The sequence below is a fragment of the Agelaius phoeniceus genome, chromosome 4 (genome assembly GCF_051311805.1).
Source record: "Agelaius phoeniceus isolate bAgePho1 chromosome 4, bAgePho1.hap1, whole genome shotgun sequence".
Lineage (NCBI taxonomy): Eukaryota > Metazoa > Chordata > Aves > Passeriformes > Icteridae > Agelaius > Agelaius phoeniceus.
The window spans coordinates 41,369,486-41,382,842 of record NC_135268.1 but is presented as its reverse complement, the minus strand read 5'-3'; the positions used below and the strand labels follow the sequence as shown (position 1 = coordinate 41,382,842).

General features: G+C 35.0%; 1 protein-coding gene across 30 annotated transcripts in view; it reads right to left on the bottom strand.

Annotated features, from left to right (window-relative positions):
* The window catches only part of TENM3 (teneurin transmembrane protein 3), a 1,291,791-nt gene that overhangs the window by 367,603 nt on the left and 910,831 nt on the right, over window positions 1-13,357 (bottom strand). For 24 of the 30 annotated variants that reach the window (XM_077177351.1, XM_077177368.1, XM_077177366.1 and 21 more), the window contains one exon: window positions 4,119-4,192. The exons of the other annotated variants lie outside the window; for them this stretch is intronic. The gene's annotated coding sequence lies outside the window, so the exon portion shown is untranslated. The remainder of the gene's footprint in view (window positions 1-4,118; window positions 4,193-13,357) is intronic. 30 annotated transcript variants of the gene reach the window in all.

Here is a 13,357-nt window from a genome sequence, read left to right as displayed (position 1 = left end):
GAAGTTTTACCTCTCTGCCTGAAGTCATGTATTTTTTTTCCTGCTTTATTTCAAGTTTTAGGTAAGTCAGAATATATTTGAAGACTCACAATATATTACTGGATTATTTAAGAAATTTTATAAAGACACAAATAAAAGCTAACCTTTTGAGCTTGAATGATCTGGAAAAAAAAATCTCTTCAATCTTTAAAAATCTCTCCACAATCTTTGGGTTTTCCATGCAAGCAAGGAAAAACAAAGGAATTAACATTTTATGAAACATTTCAGTTAAGGCCAAAACCATGTATTTCTTCATTTTTGTACTCTCACACCTTTTGTTACATTCTCAGCAAACACAGCAGATCTCAGCAAGATATTTAACAAGGCTAAAAGACAACCTGATTGAAGTTTTGAGAACAAAAGCAGGCTGAAAACACATTTCACTTTGTATTAAAAACATTCACTTCTTCATTGTCTTATGCGATTCATTTCAAATTTAAAAAAAATAAAATTAAGATACACAAAATTTTCATTATGTATTTCTAAATTTTTTTAAATTAAAAATAGCTGATTTAATTTTCATGTGTTTAATGAACCCCATCAGTTATTCATACATTCTTTATCATTCAGTTCAGCTACCAATCAAAGTTATGCTTGAGAACAAGGACAAAAAGCAAGCAGGATCAGGAGTACAGTTAGATTTCCTTACACTAACAACTATCATAAATTATTTACTGAACTTCAAAGCTTTGAAACTGGTGATGAATATGGTAGGAAAAATAAGATGTGTTTGTTTACTATCAATTATTAATTACATATGTTTTACAGTATAAGATGAAGAAAATAATAAAAATGTATTGTGCTCATTTCACTAAAATTTACTGTTCCATTTCACTAAAATTTACTATATCCATTCAGAGATTATGCATTAATTATTTGGTAACTTTGTCATAATAACACATGCAAAAAACCTGACAAGTTAAGAAAAAAAAGGGATTAAATCCATACTTTGCAGTAAGAAACATACATATGTATACGCAAAACATTACTCAGGACTAGGGAAAATGAAGTTCTGAATCAAAACAAACTACTTATATAAGCCAACCCGAGTAATAAAACATTTAGAACCAGGAATACAAATGATAGCTGAACTAAATTCAGTTGCAAACCAGACAGATCAAAGAATTAACATGTCAGTCCCTCTACACAAAGCAGGAACCAAACCAGCCATTAAAGGCCCAAATTTTCTAGTGATTGGAAGTAAATCTGGGATGCCCAACTGTATGGCTGTCTGGCAGATAGCTGCTGGTTTTCACGTGCCTTAGGTCAGACGTGGCAAACTTCACACTTCTAACCAGTGCTCTTTGTAATAGATTGGATGAAACACGTTTACAAAAGAATCAATAAATGTAAAGACTGGAAAGAATTAGAGAGGCTTGCAGGCTTGTACCTATTGTCTGGGGGAATTAGATGTCAGTTTGAGCACTATAACTCCAACAAAGGTTTCCTAGTTTTAATTTACTAGAACACATAATGGGCTATGTAGAAGCTGGGAAACACTCATCTGTCCGAATATATTACTTAACAAACAATTTAATTAATGTTACAAACATTATTATAGTCTGGCATACTCCTCTTCTGCTTATTCACTCCTACTTTGCAATCTTATCATCAAAGGGCATTTCTTTGTGAGGCTGTTCCACTAACTCTCAGAAGCAAGAAACAATGTAAGATGCTCAAAACATGGATCTAAATTAATTGCAATACACAGGAATGCTAAAAGCTAAAATAACTAGAGATACACAGCATATATATTTGCATAACTTAAGCACTTCTACAGGTTAGCTATACTACATCCTAAATACATATCTTAAGAAAATTTTCCATTTGTAAACTATTGTATAAAACAAATGTATAAAATAAGACAAGTAAATAACTGTTGGCTAGAGTGAAAAGAAAGAAAAGATCAAGAAAAACAACCCAAAACACCACCACCACCAGGATTTTCTAAAAATTTCAAGAAGACTGGCTGATGTGAGAAAATATAGCTCAAGTCTGGTTCACAAAATATCTTTCCTGAGGTTGTTCAATTCTTCAACTAGTTCTTGTGAAACACAAGATCCATACACTTTTAATATTTCACAATTACCGGATTTTTATACATCAGCTCAACCTGACTTGTGTTCAAATGTGCAACCTAAATAAAAAAGACACAACTTTTGTATTCCAATAAAATAAATAAGACATAAGGTATAGTTTAACACCATGCTGAACTTCAAGGGTTACCTTTGATATTCACAATACATTTTCTCACATTATCTGATATATAAAGTAAAAAATCAGGAAACAAAGATGAACAAACCATCCATAAGCTTCTCCAAATAAACCATATGGTCTAGTGTTCCAACAGACAAAATTAAATTTTAAACACAATAGGATTGTTTAATGCCATATTCCACTGGGTAAAATTGGATACAGAAGGTTGGATTTCTTCATCCCAGGTTCCCTCTTCAAACCACAAACTGTTCATGTGCAGCTGATAAGTACAGTATCTCTGAAACTCCCTTTATAACCCAGTGCATACATTGAAACAATCACTGGAGTGCATTTTTTCCCAGGGAAATGCACAAATAACCCAATTTCTGAAGACAGAAATGTATTCTATCACAGGGTTTTGAATAACAAGTTATTGAGTTCTTGTTCTATCATGATGGGAAAGTCTCACTTGGGACTTTTTGGTTCATTTGACAAGAAGTTGTTATGACTGTAAAGGCAAAGGTATACATATATCTACATTACAAAGAACGTCCTTGTTACCAAGAAAGACTTTGTCGAAATTCCTAACCCCAGACAAAGGAAAGCATAATGTGTTTTCATCTTTATGTATTAAATGCTTGCATGTTCAGATATGAGAACATTGCTGTATGTGGCTCACTGCATGCTGCTGGATTTGGTTTCCATCCTGTCAGCAACAACCTGTGTGGTTGATGCCCTCACTTGTGCTTCAGCCAGTACAAAATACTGCATCACTACATCTACAGCGATGCATTTTGGCATCCTGATTTCTTCTCATTTAAATCTACTTTAACAACTTGAGAGCCTTGTCACTTGGACAGCCAAGGTCATGATTTTTGAAGAAGGTTCACTGCAGGCAAATCCCAAAGGGATATATGAGTGTCTCTTTGTCTGGTCACATCAAAAGAAAGTTTTAAAAAGGGTTAATCGACGCTTTAAAATAAAAAGGAAGTGCATTCCACAACAGAAGCTCCTGTTTATGCTCCTTTGGGCTGTTCATTGTAGAAATCTAGTTGACAGAAATTGGAGTGAAAAGCTTAAAAACAGCTATTCCTAGAAAAAGCTGACTCAGAAAAAGAGAACACCCAATTAACCTCTTGGTATATCCTTTATCCTTAGTAAATGATAGCATTCCACAGTGTGGTAACATATTACACAGTTCCTTCTCTGAAAAGAAATCTTACTAAAATTTATATTTCAGCATATCCTTTAATTTCTATAATAACACAAAATTAAGTAATTAAGATGTTAAAAAATAAAAGCAGTACTTCATTCTCTTGGTAAGCTCCTACCTTTCCCAATAAGGGGAGAGTTACTACCACCCTTCTATAATTGATGAGTGCCCAGTTTTTAAAACTGAGGTACAGGGGCTGGCCCTCCAGTATTTTGAAAGCAGGCAAAATCCATCTTCAGTCAATAATGTTTTCTCACAGTGAGAAACTTCAGGGAAATACTGTTCTGGCAAAAAGTGTGATTGACCTTGCCTCAATCAGAAGCTATATACACTCCTATAAAATCCACTATCATCGTGGTTATATAACTGAACAAACAGTTAAAGTACTTTTTCTGCTGCCAGTGAGAGAGGGAAGAAACACCTATTTAAAGTATTTGCCAACAAGAGGTGGGGTAAGTAGGAAGTTCTGCACTCCAATGGATGAAGGGTAAAAGGTATGTAATATTGGTAAAAGAGAAGCACAAATATTACTGGGCACAGACATCCACAGAAACAGGCAAACTGTTTTATGCATAGTAATGTAACATTTCTTAAACACCACTCATTTTTCCAGTTTCTTTTCACTTCCCTTCCAATACAATACCAAACAACACACTTAATGACAGCTTACCTCTAAAGATAAAGAAATAGTTGCCTGATTCTTGCCAATGTCTCACAGACTTTCTTTCACCTTGCAATAGACTCCTATGGAAAATGGAAAGCAAATTACTGAAGCAGAATCAACCAGAAGTGTGCTCTTTCTTGCTAACACAAAATTACAATCAAACTACATATTTTTTTTAAGTATTTCAGTGTAAGAAGTGTTCTCCTCTGCAAGGTGAACAAAGCAGTCCAACAAGAGCTGCAGGATGAAAGCAGCTTTGGTTTATGCTCAGGTTCAGGAAAAGGATTCAGTGGACAATAGAAATATGAAGCAGTTGGTCCCTACTTGCTAGTTCATCCCAAACCAGTAGGCATTTACTGCAGGGATGGGCAAACACTGGCACGGGATGCTGAGGGGTCACGGGGTCTCCATCCTGCCGGGATTCGAGACTCAGCTGGACCCAGCCCTGAGAAACCCCACCCAACCAGGCCTGCTTGGGGCTGATCTAGGAGATGAATGAGGAAACCACTGGAGGTCCCTCCAAACCTAAATAATTATTCGTATACAATCAGAGAATAATTTTTAGTAAAAAGAATATTTTTTTTTTCTAGTCGTACAACCTCTGCATTTAGGCACACTGTACTCCTGCCAGAGCAAGTAGCCTGAAGAATATGGCAGCTTTCATGATCCATGGAAGATTAATAAGTGACTGGCACATAGCAGAAATAAGAAATTTTGGAATTTTCTGATACTAACACCCAGAGAGGTAACAAGATCCAGGACACCTGAGGTATGCTATTTCTTTTATTTTCTTTCTTTTTTTTTTTTTTTTTTGGTGATATAACAATTATTTCTCATTTGATTTTTAAATATTAGTAAATAAATAATTTTTGTTGTGTCACATTCTCCAGGAAGTTTTGAAGCTAGTATAAAAGCAGATTGACTGCTTTGTCTCATTATAAATTTTAGGGTGTCATTAGATACCACTCCAGAGAACGTTTCCAAATTTTAGATACCCCTGTGCAAAATTTTTTTTCTTCTCCCCTATATGAATCTCTATGCAGCAAGTAATCCTGCTGCAAATCTTAATTCACAAGTAGATTTTCTGTCAATATATTTCCACTGTTAATCTAGACTACAAAGGCAGAGCAAAAGAATCATCCATCTAGGAGACAATACCTTAAATTTAGCACTAACATGACAAATTTTTCTTTCCACAAAATTAAACCTGTCAGTCCACATCTGTTCATGAAGAAGGAAACAACTCAGTATTCCAGCAACTTCTATTCCAGCAACCTTTCAAAACAAAAGTCTAAGCTTACTATACTCATCTCCAGTACAGGAATCATTAACATAAACTATCTCTTGATTCATGAGCATCACAGCAGGCAAGACATCACCTTCTCCCACTCTGCACTTGCAGTTGATTTTTCCATGTTTATGCTGTTTGGATAGAGAAGTAGTAGGGCACATTGAGCTGCAAACCCCTTCAGAAGCACACCTGACACTGCTTTAGATTAAACACTTGCTGCAAGTACCAGTGTGGGATATTTTGTGCACAGAAATCCATCAGACCATACTGCTGTTAAGACATTAATATAGTTTAGCCCATTTGAGAGATTTTTGAATGCTGGTGCCCAAGCCATTTGTCCTGCATCCATGGTACTGGTCCAGCTAATCAATAGTATTTGTAACTTAGCAAGACTGAAAAGGCAAACCTATGGTCCAGAACAACAAACTTGGCTTGCTTATGAACTCTCAGTTATGAAGGATGAAAAAAAAATTTTTTTTGCCAATGATGCATTAACAAAGTATTCTGTTTGTTAAATACCATGCAGCCCACTTAGCATTAACTGGTGCAATCCTCATATGAATTGACATCATTCATATAAGCACCATGTTTCATAAAGGCCTAACTAAAATTTTAGAGCATTTTCTTGACCCAAATGGCACGTTCTACTTTTGGCAACTATGTATATTAAAAAGAAGGAAGCAAATTAAGACAAACTAGCAGGGAAAAAAGTAATCTTAGAATGTTCAGGTAGTTTCTGTTCTGTAGAAACCACATATACAAATGTCAGATTTTCTTTAATTATTTTTCTCCTAACTATATAGTTAAACCACCCAAGAGACCCCATGGTGGTAGCTGTCCTAAAGAATCAATTTCAACTCTTGACACAAAATACAACATGCTAGGACATTTAGCAAAAATTCAATTATATTATAAAACATTTTAGCCAACAAAGATATTAATTTTTCCCATTTCTGTTCCCATTTTACAGCTGTATCAGCATTTTAAGGAATCAAAAAGATTGTCCTTATTTTACTGTTTTCCAAAATCTAAAGACAGTTACTTAATGAGCAAAAACATTTGCTTGCAACCCAGAGTGATCCTCACATGCCAAGAACCCTTCAGATAAAGTAGTTCTGTCAGGAGCCTGAAAATGACTTTTTTTAGTCGTTATCATATTTTCTGATTTGCAACTTATCACTGTTTATTTTTCCTCTACCAGAAAACACCCAAACCTTGGGCCTTATCTGTTAGTCCTACTGTATAATTTACTGCCAGAAAGATAAAACCACGTAGTTGATCTACTCACATCTCCAGCTCAGAGCTACAGTTCCTTATCACACAGCTTTATACAGCTTAAAGACTCAATGTACAGAAGAGCAGTAGCCCAAACCAATTACTGTGATATCAACTACTAGATTTTTCTACCTAAGAATTCCAAAACCCACTCCTCAACTTGGATACCTGTTACTCTATGTTCCAGCTAAGCAATAGGAACAAGGATATTTCTTAGTTCTCCTGATCTATGTTTTCGGTAACTGATTGCTCGGAGGCCATGTGAGAGCATGTGAAGCTTGGGGTTTGGGTTTTTTTTGGTTTTTTTTTTTTTGCTTGGGTGTTTTGGTTTTTGCTGGGCTTTTTGTTGGGGGAGAGGTAGGTGTGGGATTTTTTCAGTTTTTTTGAGTGTTTTGTTTCTAATCAAAACCTTTTCCTTTACAGATAAAAATAATTGTTTAAGCGTGACTATATTTTTTCCATCCCATATCAACACCTTTTAATCTCCTATGCTATTATTTGTAATTTGTGATCTAATTTTTCCTATAAATGCTTATTTTTCATCTCTGGGCTATGTCAGTGAATATTTCTTTTCCCCCAATATACCTGTTCTCACAATGCATTGTAAAGTAGAAATCTAAAAGTAATCTAACACACACATACTTAATGGAAGGTGCTTTAAGTTCAGTGTGCTGTTTCACACCATTAATACAGACTGCGATCAAACACAGAAGTTGTCTGTATTTCCACTTATGAAAATAAAGTATCAATGAGAAGTAAATGAAAAACAAATTTCTGACTGCAAGGACCGAGGTGTTAAATAGAAAGCTACATGAACTACATTCAAAACAACTAATTAGCAAACAACTAATTCCTATTCAATTTATGGAATTATGCTATATACATCACAGTATTATTCAGCAGAGGGCATTCTGCTGATCAGATATTATGTAGACATGAGCTCCATTTTAGCCTTAAATTTGTATTCAAAGGAGCAAAATAAAGAGCATGTAACAAAAATTTTTTAAAAATTGTCATTGCAAATAAATTCTCCTGAAGGAATTCTTGACATCATAGGGATGACACTGAACACACACACGGAGCAGATTTATTTTCCACAAGCATCTGAGCACTTGACTAGGACTGGGACCATTCCTTTTTCATAAATGGAAAAACCAGGGTGAAAGGTTATTTTCATAAACTCAGTGGCAGGCATGAAAAGAATCAAAAAATTCGTAATTACAATAATTTTACTCTTTTGAAGAGAAAATGTAATATCTTTAAATGCTAATTAATTGTTTGATTTTTAATATTAATAAAGATTTCAGGTGAAACATGCTTAATTTTACCCAAATAACTAGTAAACACTGAACAGCTGATATTAAACATTCCTTTCCATGCACCTCAAAACCAAGAATGTGCTAGATGCACAAAATACAATATCTTGAAATTGTGTAATCTGCTTTTCAAAAGCAGATTGGAAGACCTAAATAGAATTTGTTTTATATAAATCTAACATCACCCATCTCTACCTGAAAGGCCTAACATCTCTTACTAGTTCAATGATATTACTGAATAAAGAAGCTGCCCAGTACATCTTGGGGTATGTTTCTATCATGATGAAAACAATCTAAAATTGGAAATAATGTTTATTTACATCATCAATATTCTATTATTGATTTTTTTCTTATTTGCAGTTTTTTCTTTTAAAGCATCTTAGAATATTTTTGAACAGCTGGTTCATTCTCTTTGATATCTATATATTTGGAATTTCATAGCCAGAGTTTTTCTAGAGTATCCCAAATTAATTGACACATTTTATTTCTAAGTCACCCACTTACCAAAGAAACATGACTACCTCACATTAACTAGCTTCGTAGTAGCAACATGTTAGGCTAGAGACCAATTATTCTAATTATCTTAGGGTTCACAGCTCAGACAGATTCTTAACTCCTGATGAAATCTCCTGTTTTCTTGCAGCAGTACATACTGAAAATGTTGTTTTTAAAGGATAAGCCATCCAGAATATTTTTATGCATTTGCCACAGGCAAATAGTATTTTCTTCTGGACAATTTGATCTTGCACCGCAAATTGTACACAAAGCGCGTGTTTCACTCACAGATCAATTCGGTAAAAGGAAGCAGGAAATTTTCTGAAAGGGAAGGATTTTGCTTTAAGATCTTCCACATCATCATTTTTTCACTTGGTCAGAGAAGACAACTGGACACTTACAGCATGCGACGTATTTCACTGCTCTCCTCCTTTTGAAGGGCACAGAGCTGTCACACCATGGGGAAGAGCAATAATGGATTTGTAACCAAGAAGTACTTTGTCTTTGGGAGAGCACTCAGAAAACATTAACTACACAGCAATGGCTAAGAGGTCTTTGTTGTCCCAGTAAAAATGAAACTATTTTTGTTATCTGTGACTTCAGTCAAACTCTGACCTTACGATCAGAAAGTCAGAACCATGTGCATAACTCAGTAGCTTTGGTCAGAACCATGATATGGCCTCTACAGTGGATCACTGCAAGGATGGAAAACACCTTCTGGTCAAAAACTCAAGTGCTTATGGGCTGTGCTGTTTATTCTGCCATACTGTCAATTTAAACCTTATTACCTTCAATTAACAGCTGAAAATGACTACATGCATATATACATATAGACATACACACATACATTAATATGAACATACTGTGTGGCTCCAGCAACTACTTGGCTCAAGTAACCATTTAATTCAGTGACATTAAACAATGTCACTGAATTAAACAAATCATTGTGGCGTGTGCTTTGGTTTCATTTTTGAATCTTTTAGTATTCATTTTCATGAAAGAAATGAAAGTAGAGTTTTACAGAATACATAAAGGATAACAAAAAAAGTGCACACAGCAGTCTGCTTTATTCCACACAACTGGCTAATCTTTGGTACAAAAGCACCGTTCAGATGTTAATCAATTCAGATACACACCTTTACAATAAGAACTAAAACTAAAATAGAAAGAGAGTAGTGAACAGAAGTGTTTAAGAATTGGAAACTGATAGAAAGCTCTTATAGCCAGATATTCCACAGTCTAAACTGCAAACCTGCCTTATTACCTATAACCACACGTGATTATTAGCATTGTGAAATTCTGTATATACAAAACAGAGAGGAAACGTCTTAATGTACAGCCGTGCTAAATACACCAGAATTAACCATTGACAGAAAATCATGAGATGGTATAAGAGGGGTTTTTATAGCATAAAAATATTATGAATAATGGTATTATTTGTATAAAGTCAGGAATTCTACAGATAACAAAAGTAAGTCCGTTTGTTCTAAAACAACTTTGAAGGAAATTAATAAAGGCACCTCTTTGACACCCAGAAAAATATACCAGCACACATAGAAACAATTTCACCCACAGTCCCCCTAACAAATAAACAAAAACAAAGCAACACATCCAGACACTAAACAACCTGTCACAAAGAATTTTAGTCTCTTCAAAAAGCTCTTTAAAAATCTTGCCTAGCGAAGGCAAACAGTAAAGAGGTGAAACTAAGCACTATGCTCATTCTCTATCCAAACCATCGACTGCATATTTTTTCACTCACTTGATACTTTTTCTGGTCACTTCTTGTGTCCTCCCACCTGCTCCTGCACAGACCTTGTTTAATAGCTGAGCTCTCTTGTCATGCATGGCTGTGATTCTAAAGGACCAAAGGCTGAAACAGAGGATATCAAGTACTTTCCTCCTACTAGCTGTTCAAATCTTTTCAACTGTGAGGAGTTGATATCCAACATGTCCTTTCACTACAACTGAAAAAATATTTTACCTTAAAGTAAAATAAAACCCGGACTTGTGCAGCAGAGAGAAAAATCCAGCTATTTTTTGCTATATGAGTCATCCATTTGATTCAGTTTTTAATCTGAGATCAGTACTACCCATAAACTCAGCCCATGCAAAACAAGACACAGAAAATAACTTAATTGTTTCAAAAGAACACTTAATGTAGCTATCCAATTTTGAATTTTAAAAGTCCACTTCCTGAAGGCAGCTTTCCACTCTCTTGCAATCCTGTGTCACTGTTTCATTGATATTTAAAATACGCAGTCTATTGTCAGCGTGATGATTTTTTTTCAAGGCAGAATGTGTGAGGCTGACACTGAAATATCCATTTCTTATATTTCATCCTTCAAAAACCAGATTGACCTCAAGTTTCTACTTGTGAGCCATGACTTTCAGCTTCACCCATCCCTAGGTACTTGCTACACATTGTCAACACCAGCCAAGAAAAACAGTAACAACCCAACCTCCTTGAGATTGGCTTCTTCTAGGATTTCTCTACTAGGAAGTTCCATACATTTTCTTCATCTCAAAATACTTATTCTCAGGATAATACAAGCTCAATTTTCTTCCACATTGTTGAGTCTGCTCTTGATACAGATTGGCACTTTTTCAGTTCCCAAGTATCCCTAGGAGCTTCCTGTCTTACCCAAAACACGACAAAAATCTCCTCCACAAGCAGGCTTAAGAAAATGTCAAAATTGACAGTATGACTCAAAGATTAAAAAAAAAAAGGGTGAGGGGAGGAAGTTTTCATGCCTTATTAATACATATTAAAAAAACCCTCTTGTAATTACTGAGTTTTGTGCAGCACAAAGGAAGAATTAAATATTGTTGCACAGTCTGCTAAGCAATTTTTATATCAACAAAACCGCAACATGCTACAATAAATTTTATTTGAAGACAATTTTTTTTGACAGATAAGAAGTTAATGCAGAACATTTTGAATGTTACTAATTTAAATCCAATAAATCACAAAAGCCTACCTTTTATCAAGAATTCATACTTTGGAAAAAAAATTGGTTTTACAGATTGAAACACAATCACTTAAAATGTTTAAAGATGCATATTTCATTTGTGCACATTTCAGCCCTTTGAAATAGATCATTTTTGTACTGCAGTCCTAACTGGCTGTTGTCAGTTCTACATATAAGCTTCCTGCTAACAATGCATATATGTTCTTTCAAGTGGTTAAACTGGGGATCCTGCTTTACAGTACTCACACTTAAAACTGTTTCATGATTCCCAATATGAGTGCTAACATGTTAAAAAAAAGAAAAAAGAAACAAACAACAAAAATACCAAACCCTGAAAACCCCCCCCAGAACAAAAAAAACCCAGAAAATAGAATACATTAATAGCCCTTTCTCTTATTATTTATATTGCATTACTTATAAAAAAAAAAAAACCAACAAAAAAAATCATCTCTTAAATTAACTTTACATGCCAGATAATCAAGCAATAATAAACAAAAGAAATTAGTTTCTGAGCTTTAAGATACCTCTGTCAAATCTCAAATATTTAGAGAGAAGGTCTGATTTCTGTTAGATGTGATTCTTTCAGCTAAACTCAAATCACAAAATACTTGGTCAAACACATTTATTTTTTGAGTCACAAGAGTCCTTCTCTTGAGGTTCTGACTGAAAACTTCTCCACTTCATGAAATCAGGCTAAAGGTAGCTAGGAATCTGCCAGATGAGCAACAAAAACCTCCCTTTCTCCTCAAATAACAATGATCCATTTATTATTAGCTTTTCCCTCCTTTTCACCTTTAGTCAAAATGGTTTATCATTTTCTCTCTGATCAATACATTTTAAATGACCAAACTTTTGTCCAAGTACTTTCCCTCAGGCTAATCTTCACAAGTTCAACCTTTCCTTGAACACTCTATAGCAGTTATTTTCAACTAGAAACTCAGAAATTTTTACTTTTAATTACAATATACATTAGCGAAATACATTGAAAAAGTGCATCTCTTTAAAGTTCATTTTGAAATCAGGACTGTGATGTGTTTCAGCAGCAGCAAAATATGGTTGCACAACTAAATTTCCAAGAGTATTAAAACAACTCCCTTTTTTTTTTGGTCAGTTATTCTCCAAGTTTTCTGAAATGGCACTGAGCATGTTCTCAGTATCCACCTTCTGCTAACACACTATCAGCTACTTGTAATTGTGGGTTTTTCAGAGAAGGTTTGCAAACCAAGATGCATCAGATAAGCTTCAACCGGCCTATTCAGGGAAGGAAAGAGTAGCAGAAACGATAGGAAGAGTAAAGTGTCACCGGATTATATAAAACACTGCAGGTCATAACTAATTCTCATGACAGATGGTGACATTGTGATTGGCAGGTGGCAGTGAAATAGGGCCTCAGCATTTACAGAAGGTAATGGGAAACTTCACAGACCATTTGTGCTGAAGATGCTGGCCAAAGCTGGTGGAAAGCCATCACCATCATGCACTGGAAAACTTCCACCACAGTCCATGCCAATAGCTCTAGACAACTCTTTTCAGAAGCCACTGGCAAAGAGGAATTATTTGGACACACCAGGCTCCTGACTACCAAAACAACCGGCACCGAACTGATGTGCTTTGAAAGGCAAAGCCTCCCTCCTGCCTTGGACACAAGACATGCATCACCATCTTGACCTAAATGATTTATTCAACTCTTGCTCTTAAAAAGATCTCTGCTTGCTCCTTGCTTGCTAACTATAATGAAAATATTAAGATGTCAAACTATAATGAAAATATTAAGATGTTTATTTTGTCATTCAGACATTTTTGGATTGACACAACATTTTAGAGAAGAGGTAGTTCCTTCCTAAAGGGCTTTCAGTAACTTTAAAATCTAGCAAAGAACACAGAAATTTCTTTATT